We start from the raw sequence: 14,686 nt of genomic DNA, 5'->3' as shown, positions 1-14,686 counted from the left end.
ATTAATAGAAGTAGAGACAATCAATAAACATCGTCATTAACGTGACGCTGTGTGAGAATCAAATTTTTTTTTCGCTATCTATTTGAGTAGCACATTATCGATTTAGTCAACGAAATAAATAAAATAAGTTGTGTGTGTGTGTGCGCGCGCGCGTATGGTGTGCATGTGTGTGTGTGTGTGAATTTTGTTTATAGATACATAGATCAGTGATATTTAATGGCCTTGCGTTCTCTAAGCGCACCATTATTTCATTACAAGTCATTACATTGAATGATTTATTTTTAGTAATATAACCGATAAGAAAAAGGTGATTTTTTTATATATAAAAGTAAATCAAAAAGTAAAATGACATTTTATATAGAACTTTATCTATATTTCATACTTTCAATTTATTTTTATATATTGAATCACCTTTTTCATTATCAACATCAATAACAACACACATTAATAACAAATTTTATATACATATCCTGTATAAGATATTTTCGTCAAAGAATCTCAAGTACAATATATTTTAATCGAGAATTTTATATTTTTTATTTTACTAAGAAAATATTTTTTTAATTTATAAAATCACAATCTCTCTATAATTTATTTATATAGGTTTAAAATATAATAGCGATTAAAGAGACAAAAAATCGTTTTAATATATTAATCATGTTCCTTTTTAAGAAATCGAACGTCAAAAGAGAGTTTCCGCGAATAAAAAAAATTTAATGTAGGAATACAAATAAATACTTAATATTATATCACAAAATACTCTTGTGAAAGATCTCAAAATGCAAGTAGTGTTCGTGAATCGGCCGAAAAAGTATAACATAATCTTTATCACATTAAAAAGAACGCATATATACATCTATTAAATAATATACACGCGAAACGCGCACGCAATCGGATTATTAGAAATATATATACTTAGACATTTGTAAGATGATATAACATAGAGTTATATTATATCGCTCTCTTTTTCTGCGACGATAAATGATTATGCGTATATCAATATTGAAGCACTAGTAACAAAATTAGGAAATCAAATGATCAAATTAAACGAGAAATTTGCTACTCTCTCGCAACTTAGTATGTGATAACAATTTTATCTATTTTAGAAATTAGAAAAATTAGAAAACCGTATTTAAAGAATCACGCGTGATCACCTCTCTCTCCCCCCCCCCTCTCTCTCTTCCTCTTTTTTCTTCTTCTTTTTCTATCTATCTATCTATCTACCTATCTATCTATCTATCTATCTATCTATCTATCTACCTATCTATCTACCTACCTACCTACCTATCTACCTACCTATCTACCTACCTATCTACCTATCTATCTATTTACCTACCTATCTATCTGTCTGTCATAAAACTTTAGATGCCTCTGCTCTAGTTTAGACTGATACGCTCGAAACGTCGTTGTATACGCTCTCTCTTATCGCCGATGTCCAACGGACTAATTTAATTTAGTCGACATATTGCGTTAATGATATAGAGTCGCAAATCTCTTGTAAATCTCGTCTAGCTCTGATCACAGTGAATTCGAACTCTATTGATTGTGTAAGTAAACGCGCGCGCATTTTCACGGATCATGTGCCTATGTACTAGCGATAGTATGTCTAGTACTAGTACAGCCTATATATACTATGATGGAAATGATTTAGGAAATACAAGCCAATTTTCTGTTTTCCTTATTTTCTTTTTAACAAACAAAAGCATGGACTTTCCTTCTCTTCATCATGCTGATCAGTGCTGGACATCTATGTATATTTTTCTACGTGTAAAATATCTATCCTATATGGACTCTCTTCGCTATAATCGCGAGAAACTGGCACACGTTTGAAACTGCACCAATTTTTGGCTATTACAGTAACTATTCTATCGATTATAAATATACGCGAGTGAAGAATAGAAAATATAGTGGTTGTTTTTTTCATATCATTTTTCAACTTCAGGTCACTATAGAACGCATATAAGACGTAGTCGGATAATGAAAGCGATTTAGATATTCTATATATATATATGCGTAGATTTTATTGTAAATATAATATCTCTACAGAGACTTTCGCGTCGCGCCTAACGCGATACTAATCCGTGTAAAAAGTGGGACCGTACATCTCGAGTTTATTTCTATCTATTAAATAGTTTTCTATACTGTGTACTTATATAAAATTCTAGCTCGATCGTAATATACGACGATATTAAGTATATATAAGATAAATGAACAATGATAATCCGTAACTTGATTCGTAGAACGCGATCATGCTTTCGACAATTAGAGAGTTTTCGTGTGCTCACCACATATAGAGCCTAACGATTTAAATGCAAACTAAAGGTGAATCGTACATTCTCTTGAACGTAGGGCGATTCTCATCTACGACAAACATGTCGCTGTTAGAACATTTTTGTCGCAATCTTATCAAAATGACATTTGTTTTATCTTTCTGTGATTTTCAAATGCATGATGACATACAGATAAATAGTTATAATTATAATTCGGATGTAATACATAAGATATCACTAATTATATCTCTTAAGATTTAGTAAGATTTTTTCGCGTTTAAAATATTTGCTATTTTCGGAATGACACGGAAAATTATGATACTCTATGCCGTAAATACAAATATTTCGTCGAACAAATTGTGAGAGGGAAAAGATACCTCAAAGTATGTACGTTTCTTTTGCGTATATCGTTTATCATAATTTCGTTTCTCTTGAATTTAAAATTTCTTAAAGTCTCTTAAAGTTTTACAACGAAGTAATAAAAACGTGTTACTCACTCACTTTTGCGCGTATTTTTTCTGTTACTCTTTGCATAAAAACAATCAAAGTTATTTCCATTATTAATGAATTATCTGATTAAGTTGGAACAGTATTCGTAACATTCGTGATTTACATCGTAATGGATTCTTAGGTTCCCTGCGCACGTGGAAAAGAATGTGTTACTAAAAAAATAATCGTTCCTTAGCAAATACATTTTACTATCACAGCAAAATCGTTACTATTGTGTAATGGATTAGGAGAATCACTTTCTCATCGCAGTGAAAAATAAAATTCATAGATTCTTTATTTACAATAAAAGTATAAGATTACAAAATTTTGTACACAAGCCTCTACGGTATATAATAACTAACAAAATTTGTTATTTAAAAAGTATACTGCTTGAGAAAAAACTTTTCTTCTCTGTGCGTTTATACGCTCATATGTAGTTCCTAAAATTTTAAGATTGATTTTTATTTATTATTGTAATAGTAATTAATTTAAATAATTAAATACTAAACATTTTTATGAAATATTATTAAGCATATATATTTTAATTAATACTGTATGTAGATATTATATGTCGTATATGTAAATAATTGTATAAAAGAGTTAAATGGAATTGTATGCATTAATCGAATCTCGAATCTTTTCTCTTCTCGCTGGGAATCTAAAGATCAAATCTAATTTGGATATAAAGAACAGGCTTCCTATATTAGAATTTTGATAGTAATAGTCCATGAGATATGTCGCTTATGTAGAAAACTCGCGGAATATAAGCAAGACCAAAGTAACAGCTATTCTTTATGCAACAATCAATTTTTACAATCTGTATATAAATGAGAAACGAAAATATAAAATACCCTAATATACAAGCGGGCCATCTCTTATATATGAATTTTTCGACCAATTTAAAGTCGATTTTTCTTTATTTAAAATATCAATCAATAATTTTTCCTTTTACGAATGAAAGATTAACAATCATATAATCGGATCAAAAATAAACTTCAGAACTACAGAACTAAAGCTGAAGAGAGAAGAAAAATCGCAAGTTAACAGTTTGCGATAATATCAAGATTGATTTATGAAGTAAAATCGAATTGTTTGCGAAAAGATACGATTTTACTTCAGAAATCTAGATAAGTTTATCGAGATATATTTTATCCTATTTATATATTCAGATACACATCTCCTTAAAATGACAGGAACAAAGATTTCTTATATTTTTGCAAATATTTTTGAGGAATTGGAATTTTGCTGCAAGTTTCCACAAATAAAAATTATTCACCGATCATTTACATACATATATGCCATACATATATGAAAGTTTTTTTACTATCTCACTCATGTACCTGTATGTTGGAAGAAATCTTGCAATTTTTATTAATTTGCTACACTTGCGACTCAAAAATCGCTCAATATTTTTCTCCTTTATCATAAACTTATTTTAGAGTTATTATATTTATACATGAAAACAATTAAACGGACATGAAGGAAACCAAAGAATATCTATTATTTTGATGTGATTTTGAGGATAAGAAATAGAACATTATCGTGATTCAATCTTAATCACCGTAGTTGCCTATATTCTCTATCTCTATATCTCGATGATAAAAGTAATCATATTTTTCCGATCTTGGAAAGTCTCAAAAAGGCGGATTTACGAAATCATCGCCTTTTCTTCCTACTGTCAATAATCAGTCAGCATTAATTAACCAGAGAAGCTACAAGTTACAAAGATAACAATTTGTGTTACTACATAGAATAAGTTAATCTATAATATTATCGCGATAATTGATAATTTTCGTTTGTCCGACTGGTGGAAGAACTTTGTAAATAAGCACGCGAACCAAAATACGTCTGTAATTATCACATTTAACATCGGGTGAAATAATTATAGTTATATAAGAAATATTGCAGTCACATATAATGCATTAATTTGCTTCTAAGATTTTATTTACGTCAAATATGTCACAAAATAGTGGAACGGCGTTTGACACTAAATATATAATAAAAATGTAAACAACTCTATTGTTTTTACTTTTTACAATTATAAGCATCTCTTTTTCTATGTACATACGATCTAATGCATTAATTATACAAATTATCGTTATTATTACTACAATCGCCGATAATATAACGAGAGACTATTCCCCAAAAATAATCAGTTTAATCGCAATACAAATGAATGAAAATGTTGAATATTTTGCTTTCTTCAATGCCAGGTATTTTTTTAAGATTGTAGCGTGTACCATTTAATTTGCTCGCGTCTGTTTCTGTCTTTGATAAATCGCGCGAACTAAAAGATATGTTCCTCGATGGAGAAAAATATCACTGTTTGTATATAACGAGAAATTGGCGGTTTGACTTGCACTCCATATTACGCAAAACATAAAATATTTCTTAATCATTCTTAATTAATTAAAACGTGTATTTTTTTTTAATTAGTATTGCGAAATGCATATTATGAGGTATTGTATTGAATATCAAAAGCAAAAAAACAAATATATATATATATATATATATATATATATATATACATATATATATATATACATACATATATATATATATATATATATATACATATATATATATATATTTTTTTTTTTTTCTCTATTTTTTCTGCATTAAACATGTTTGATATTTTTAGTAATAACTTTTGCAATAGCACTGTAGAGATGTCTAAAGATTAAGCGGAGAATATTATGTCAATCGCCAATAATTTTAATCTTCATCTGACAAACAATTTAATAATATAGATGTCACAGGGAAAAGATGAGTTAATATTGAACTAATATACTTTTTACGTCTTTCAATTTGCAAAAAAAAACTTTGATAAAATTTATTTTTTTATCGATTGAGAGATAATTTAATAAAAATAAAAAAGACAGGGATTTGAGCAAATTCCAAATATCAAGGTACATATTCATCTAATTTTAAAAAAATACATGTCAGGTCAGGAAGTTTTGTCCTTAATAAAGAAAAGATTTGATAAAAAAATGTATCTTGTTAATATATATTAGAGATTATTAGAAGTTTGCGAGATTTCGAAATGCATTTTCTTGCTAATTACTTTCTCTTCGACATACAATTTGTAACACTGTATTTTCTCTAATATTCATCTTTTTGTTTAATAATATCAAAAAAAAATTACGTATTTCAAAATGTTATGCAAAACGCAATTGCAGCGCGACGAACAATTGTAATACACGTATACAACTTTCTGTAGCAAAGATGTTTTGCAAGTGTCCTTCCAATTATGAACGTCGGTTTATGACATTTTCAGATCTAGGCGAGCTTACAACTGTATATTTCGAGCTTTGGTCCATCCACAAGCTGTAAAATCGATAAATGCAATCGAGTCATAATATGTACGATATAATGAATACACATGTTGAAATGCAATGAAATCATGATACGCATGATACGAAGATATAGATGGATCAGATAGCCTCACCACTGATTGTACACGTGCATTATGTACATATACATGCATGAACGTATATAAATTTATATGAATATATATATATATATATATATATATATATATGTATATAAATGCACAGATAGAGACGCATACCTGCGCATATAGATAAGTGCTGATAATATTTTCGAGGATCGATATCCAATCTGTCAAATATTGTACATTTGCGGCGGCATTACCTATGTAATTATAAAAATATAAATATACATATATATAATAATAATAATAATTATTATTATTATTATTGAATATTAGTAAAAGTTGAATATATCATATCTACTATTCTCTTGAAATTCTTTCGTTCTTATTCTTCACACCCTGTTTCCCGTTTTTTCACAGGTGTTTCTCTCATTCAATCTACGTAATAATCTATGTAAAGAATATTGAAAAAAAAACTGTAACATTTTTAACTACAGAATGGAATAATGAAATAATGATACATATAAGTAAACATTGCGAAAGAGATTTTATTATTCTCACAATGATGCCATCTCACACAATATTAAGATACACTTTGATACTGAATTTTACAATAGTAATCTGCAGTACATTATATATTTTATTCTAATTATATAATAATATATTCGAATTATAATTTTTCAACTATTTATTGTGCTATATATTGTTTCCATCGGCAAATTCCTTTAATGTTTGTCTAACACACTTATTTTGGCATTTATTAAACCGCCACCGTAGCCGCCGCCGCCGCCGCCGCCGGTACCGCCGCCACCGCCACCGGTACCTGTGCCGCCGCCGCCGCCGCCGCCGGTACCGTCGCCGCCGCCACCGGTACCGCCGCCGCCGCCACCAGTACCGCCGCCGCCGCCGCCGCCGCCACCACAGGAGCCACCGGAGCCACCGAGGAGAGCACCTAATCCGCCCTAAAGTATTACAAAAGGGAAATTATTTTTGTTTTATTTTAATTAACATCAAGAATTTATCAATTAATAATAACTTCATTATTTATAACAATGGAACCATTTCAGAAACACAAAAAGCAGTTAATTGTAACACAATCAAGAAAGAAATAATTCCTTGTATGAAAATATAATATTGAGAATGTATAATTCATATAATATTTTTACTTTTTTAATAATAGATTATAATCTTTTGAATAAGTATTTCTATTTTTTTAATTATTGAAAAATCGTTTCTAAATATCAATGTATAACGAGCATAAATTTTAAACTTTTAGTTAGAAATTAGTACTAAATAGTCAATTAGACTTGGTGTCCTATATGTATCTTTTAAAATCATTAATATGCATTTAGTAAAAAATATTATATATTTTTCCATTCAGATCATTTTGTCCGAAATAAAGTTTTAAAATTTATTCTATGTTATTGTAATTTATTCTATATAAAAATTCTATAATAAAATTTATTCTATATTAATATAATTTATTTTTGTAGGAGAAATTATATTCTTTGTTAATTATATCGCAATTTTGATCGCATATATATTAAGATTTCTTGAAAGAATAAATACAAATTTGTTTTCCAAGTATTCTAAGAGAGAGCAACATTTTTATTTAATAAATGATTACTTACCAACAAACCGCCGCCTCCATTTGGAAAGCAAGAAACGCACCACACAAGGGCTAAAAGAAGGGCGAAGATAGGAATTATCTTCATATTGTTCGGATATTTTCCGTTCTCTATTGGAGAACAATTTTTCCAAACTGATGCAGAATACTAGCCAACGTTACCTTATAAAGACCATCTATCATTTGTAAAAATATTTTGTCAAATAATCTTTCTCTTGTACAATATTTATACAGAAAATCACAAACTGAAAAAAGCGCTGTTAAGAAAAACACCTGGGAATTTCAATAATGTCTTGTAGAATCATAAAAAAAATAAATTTTTTGTCCATGCATCATATGTATGAAATTAAACGATTTATTTTGAATAGGTTATTTGAATTCAAAGAATTTTTTTATCTCAACAAATTCTGAGTTTGATTATACATTTTCAAAGATAAATTAATCAGATATATATATATTTTTAGAAAGATATTATTAGAATTATATTAGAATTTATTATATTAGAAAAATAAACTTTATATATAAGAATATATTTCAATAATATGAAACAGAAATAGAAAAAAAAATATATATATATAATTAAAATGTATACATTATTAATGCATATAATTAATGCATATTATTAAATGACAATAATTATTTATTAAATAACATTGTAAAAATAAATTCTTATTTTATATTTAAACGTATAGTGTATTTGGAAAAAATTTTGAGAAATTTAATTATTTATTTAATATTTTATTAAAAATGTTCTTATCAAGTTTTATTTATATATCATTATATATCCACTTATATGTGTGTATACATATATAATTTGCATTTATATGTGTATATATATAATTTACAATTAAGAATTCCGTATTTTTTCTTAAAAACAACTATGTGTTTTCTTTACACTAATTGATTCCTCTCATTATTTTGTACATAAATGTATTAAGGTAAGATAATCGAAAAATGAATATTTTACAAGATATTTTATGGTTTATGTAAAATTAAGAAATGATTTCAAATCTCTCATAACTCGAAAAATATTTCATGGAAAAATAATTTATTGTAGTGCTTTGGAAAGCTCTCGAGGTAAGCTACAGGAATATGCAATGAAAAATAGGGGATTCCATTTAAAAAAATGCACTTCCGGTCTGAATCTTTCTCTCTATGTTTCAAGTAATTTTCAACTTAAAAGATAGCATTGTGACATAGATTGCATTGTAATATATTAATAATAGACCTGATATTTTTTCAGGTAATAAAAACTCTGTCATTGAAAATTATGTAATAGATACTCTCTGTAATCAATAAAGTTGCAATTCATATCTCTTGAAAAATTTTAATTCAAATGTAAAATAATACATCGCATATTTCACATTATATAAAATTAATAGCTAAAGATTAAAAATTGGAAATTAAAATAATTGTAATTTATCCTATAAAATTATGTCATTGCTTTTTTAAATAAAATTGTTCCTTTTTTCTCTATCCACATATCTATTTTTTTTATCAGATACATTATGATAAAAAAATTTATTTCTTAAGTTTATTAGACGAGAGCAACATTATGTTTACGATGTTATGACGCAGCTGTTAAAATAAGCGTATAGTAGTAATTTACTGATACGCAATACAAATGTATTGAATTGAATATAATGCATCCGAAGACATTTTGATAACCTGGAGTTACCTTTACGACAATAACAAATAAAATTGTTATTAAGGCATTATTAATTATTATTATTTTTTATCACAATAAAAGAAGGAAAGAATTTTAAATAAATCTAAAATCTGGTTAAATTTCTTTATTTTAATATCAAGCATATCTTCGAAAACATCGTACGCGTGCAAGCATACAATCAATTCAGAGTGGGAAAACGAGTGAAAGACATAAGATATTATGCATGTCTATATAATCATATAATAAATGTGAACGGTACAAGAAAAAAATTTAGAAAAGTGATAAAATTTTACTATATTTGAATTACCAATCAGCAATTTATTTCAAGTTGTAATTGTGACATAAATAAAATGCAAGTATAATAAGAGAAAAATATTATATGACATCTTATTTGCATGTATATCATTTAACAATATAGTGTACATGTCGAGTGTTCCATCATTACTGTAATAACATACTTTTCACAAGCTATTTCAATGATTTTCCAGTGTAAGATTTTTTAAAAGCAATCGAGATAGAAATGAAATTTATTCATAATTTTAGTTCTGTGAGACATCTGTGATTTCATTCAACGATCCTCATGTTCTTTTCTCTCATTATTTTCTTTTACGTAAAGAAACTCGAAGATCATTCGCGCCTGAAGATAAGGTAGAAATCGCCAAAAAATATGTAAACAATTACAGGCAAAAAAGATATAAAAAATAGATATAAAAAATCAACTATAAAAAAATGTATAAGAAGATTAAAATTGAAAAATGTAGATATTTTATCAGGAACATAAAAATATAGATTTAACGTTATAAGAAAAACGTTTACTTGTTGCTATGAGACTGTTAGAATGTACAAGTATCCATACGTTTGCATAATATGTGTTTTATAAATTATTGAATAGGATAATTATATTAAAATATATTTTTTTTCATTTTTATTTATAATTATCTCTTTAGAATTTTTTAGATCTACTAATTAATATTCTTGTAAATCATTTCGCCGTTTTATTGCAGACAATATTTTGACTTCGTTGAAATCTAAAGAAGAAATTTCTTCAAGAGATCGTTGACGCACGTATGCCACTTTTAAGTGCGATTGACAAACGCATCGGCAGAGCGAGAAAAGACGTTCGCGAGATAGTTGTGCGTTTCTTGTGTCTAACATCCGGTTAGCCACTCGTCCAACTCGCGATCTCTCTTCTTTCTGTTCTCTTTTCTTTATTTTTCATCCTTCCGCCCAACGAATCGCTCTTCTGCTCTCAGGGTTCTTGCACTCTCGCCCATTCCGAATCGGATTTTTCGTTTTCGTCGCAGCTGTCGACGATGGACAAGAAGTCTGGACCAGCTGGTATACGTGCCGAGTGGGAGCAAGTTACATACGTATTTCGAATGATGAGATTCGCGATATCGGATTAATATCAAATATTTTCAAGATTCGAGTCTCGTTGGTGGAAAGTCTATTGACCTTTCTCTTTTAGGTATTTTTCTTATACACATTTTTTTTATCTTCTAATATTAGATTTAGATCTTGCGATAAATTATGAACGCAAGAGAATTATCAAAAAACTTTTAAAAAGAGAAACTTCAATATTTTATTATTTTCCATGTATGTGTGTGCGCATTGTACATACATATATATATATATGCATATCGCGAAATTGCCAAACATTATTTATTATATCTATTTAATATTTATTTAATATTTTTATTATATATCTATTTAATATGTTTATTTTATATCTATTTAATATTTTCATTATATATTACTATTGTATCTTCTTTGATAAGCTAACATATTTTTGAACCGATTGAAGAACATTGATTTTTGCATCTCATCTCTCTGTTGCATGTTTAATGTACGTAATTAATTATTATATTATATATTAATTACTAAAAATTCCATGTAATAATGAAATTATATTCAATTTAATAATGAAATTATAAATCTATTAATTATAAATATCTTAAAAAATAAGAATTTTCATTGAAGGAAAATCAATACTAAAGAATCTGTAATAAGAGAGAGAAAGGAATATTTTAAGAGTATTTTAGAAGATTTCGGTAATTAAACGCGTACATGAATTAAGACACTCGACAAATGCCGCAGACTTCTGGTTTATCTCGTCGTCAGTCCGCGTACGCGATGGCAACCGGTTCTCCTTTGATTAGAACTTCTCTGCCGAGAATGATGATTTCCGGTGGCGTCTCTTTTTTTATCTCCTACATTGGAACGATCGCGGACTGCCTAGAAAGAATCGGGTATTCCGTCTGCATTGTGCATCAAGGTGGATCGTAGCGAGACGAGAAAGAAGGAGAACGTTTTGCGCGTTGATCGCGTCGCGGTTCATTCATGAAGCCGTTCTTGCGCAAAATCATGTCCGATGAACGAACGGGCTGCACTTAACCCGCATCGCACGAAAGGCAACGAACGAACAGGAATGTCGTTAAGGGGGGTTTAATTGTACCAATTGCGTAATCGCTCGTATCAATTGGACGGCTCTTTTATACTAATTAGTAAGCTAAACATTAATTATTCACCATTTCGCGCGTAATATAATTATCGCTGCTTGCATAAGTTTCATTATCCACATAATAAAATAGATTCTGACAAGCAAATACGTACGAGATAAATTGAATTTTTCGCCAACGAATTTATTCGTAGATCACCGCGTCTTCCTTCGCTTCCTTCGAAGGTTTCTCTGAAAACGATGAAGATTGCTCGATCATATTTTCATTTCACGCCATTCGAGATAGATATATCGATATACATTCTTTATTGAAATTTATAAATAGAATCTTTCATCTTCTTTCAGTCTGAATCATTTTAATCGATAAAATTGATGAAACTTTCGATCACTAAAATAAATTTATAATATTTTCAGATAAAAAGAGAGAGTATGATATTTTCAGATTTAAAATAAGATGAAGAAAATTACAAGAAAAACCTACGGATATATCATGACGTTAATAGAAATCATATATCATGACACTATCTAAAAAAGGTCATACCACACAATAGATATAAATTCTATTTTTCTTCTAAAAATATCAGAAATTTCTTTTTTTTTCAAATATTATAATTAAATTATCAATGTATGAGAAAGTTTCTGAATTCTTTTACATGAGAGCACTGTATTTAAATAAATTTGCTTCTCTTAAGATTATTAGCGTCTTCTCTGAAGAGCGTCTTCGCGATTTTAGCATTACACACGTAGTTCTCTTGTCTTTTCCGGATTCGAGATGGCAACCAGTTTGCCGGGCACTCGATGGTTAACAACATCGTCTTTTTTCATCGAAGCATATGCCGAGCCTATATTAGGAAACTTGCAGTCACGTGTAAGAGGAGATAGCGCGTAGGCGCACGGAGCGAAAAATCAGAAATTTGACACAAATCTCCCGATTTTAATTGCATCGTCATTGAAGCAGTACACTTGCTCGATAATTATTTTCCTTCGAAAACGAGCGATGACATCCGATTATAAAATCTTTACTCTTTGCATCACACATTGTATTTCATCTCTCTTAGCATTTTATTGTATTTGACGATAACTATAAATTTATTTAAAGCAGATGTGAGAATAAAAATGGATACATAAATTATTTCGAATAAATACTTAATGAATAAAAAATGTAGAGATCGTTCACGTTGAGTCAGAAGATGTTTTACATGGAATAATATCAAGAAATATTTATGACATCAGAAATATTCATTAGGCGATTAGAAAGACTCAATGTTCTTATGAATCTCTACTTGTGACGATGTCATCTCTTTACATATAGTTTTTCTTTTTTTCCTTTTTTTCGTAAAAATGCGAAGTGTAAAACGTAAATTACGTTCTTCTATCCTCTCTTTTTTTCTATCTCTGTCTACGATTTTTCTCTAGATTTTCATAAACGCAAACAGATTACTACGGTGCCCATAAAAACAGGAGATATCCTATCGTTTCCTACCGTTCATCAAGACAGAAAACGGTTGTCTCAACGATAACAAGACGTATGCTTTGGTTGTATGCGATTATTAAATTTTTGCGCTAAGAGAGAAAGAGAACATTCTAACGCGCACCGTTCCTTCTCAGACCTCCTCGTGCTTGCCAAAATTCCTCTTTTTTTGACATGTATCGCGCTCTGTCCGTATTAGGAAACTTGCAGCCATTGTATCCGGTTTGCCCAAAGGACCAACGACGAATAACGATGACGAAGACAACGATTGCTCTTTTGCCTCTCTTTCTATTCTTTCTTCTCTTCCGTCATTTTTCATCCTTCCTCATTGATAACAATTGCAAAAAATTCACGAAAGTGATGAAACGATAAGAGAGATTTTAATCTCACACACATATACGAATCTTCCTTAAGTATATCTTTCTTAAAATCAAAGATCTTTAAAAAATAATTGAAGAGAATAAATTTATACAACTTGTAAATTTTTAACTTGCGAATCAGATAATCATTTTGGCGAGTAATTTTTCTTTTTCGCACACACAATGCGTATGCGTATCTGCAAATGTGTGTATGCCCGTGTGCACTGCACAAATACATACGATCGATGATAAAAAGCTTTCAAGGTGAGCCGGGCCGCAATATATGAATGGCCGTATGCATGAATGGGTGGCTGTACGCACTCTGGAGAGACCAATCGGTGGGATGCGGTGCACGCACGCAGACTCTGCCGATTGCGCGTACGTATCTGGCTAGTGCGTATATACAAGGTGTCTCGCAACTGCTTACAGTTCGTATTCTACAAGAAAATTGTAACAGTTATCTAATTATCCAAAATCTGTGCAAAAATTAAATTATCGTTGACTATACTTTATAAAATTCTTTTGTTAGTTCGATTAATAAATATGTAAGCCCTTCTTGATATTATATTTTGGCTAAAAAAATTTTTGAAGAAGAAATTGATATATAGAAAACTATTAACATAAAAATATTAGAAAATTAAAATTTAAAAATATTTAAAAATATCGCCGGGAAAAAATTAAAGGTTGAAAATCAAAAAAGATCGAATAGATCTAGTGGTATACTTTTAGTGTAATAATTATGATAATAATAATAATAATTATTATTATTATAGTAGTAATTGTGATGGCCAATTGTGCGACACCTTATGTATATGTACGTTGAATGTGTAGTCTACGTGCGTCTCCGTGTATAGTCAACTCGCAGACGTGATTCGCGATCGCAAACGTCCCACTGCTAACACCCATCAATGAAGTCAATATGTTAAAAGATACTTCGAAAAGATACAAG

Source organism: Camponotus floridanus, unplaced genomic scaffold (assembly GCF_003227725.1).
Source record: "Camponotus floridanus strain SB8 unplaced genomic scaffold, Cflo_v7.5 scaffold204, whole genome shotgun sequence".
NCBI lineage: Eukaryota > Metazoa > Arthropoda > Insecta > Hymenoptera > Formicidae > Camponotus > Camponotus floridanus.
Note: the sequence above shows the minus strand (reverse complement) of the source record.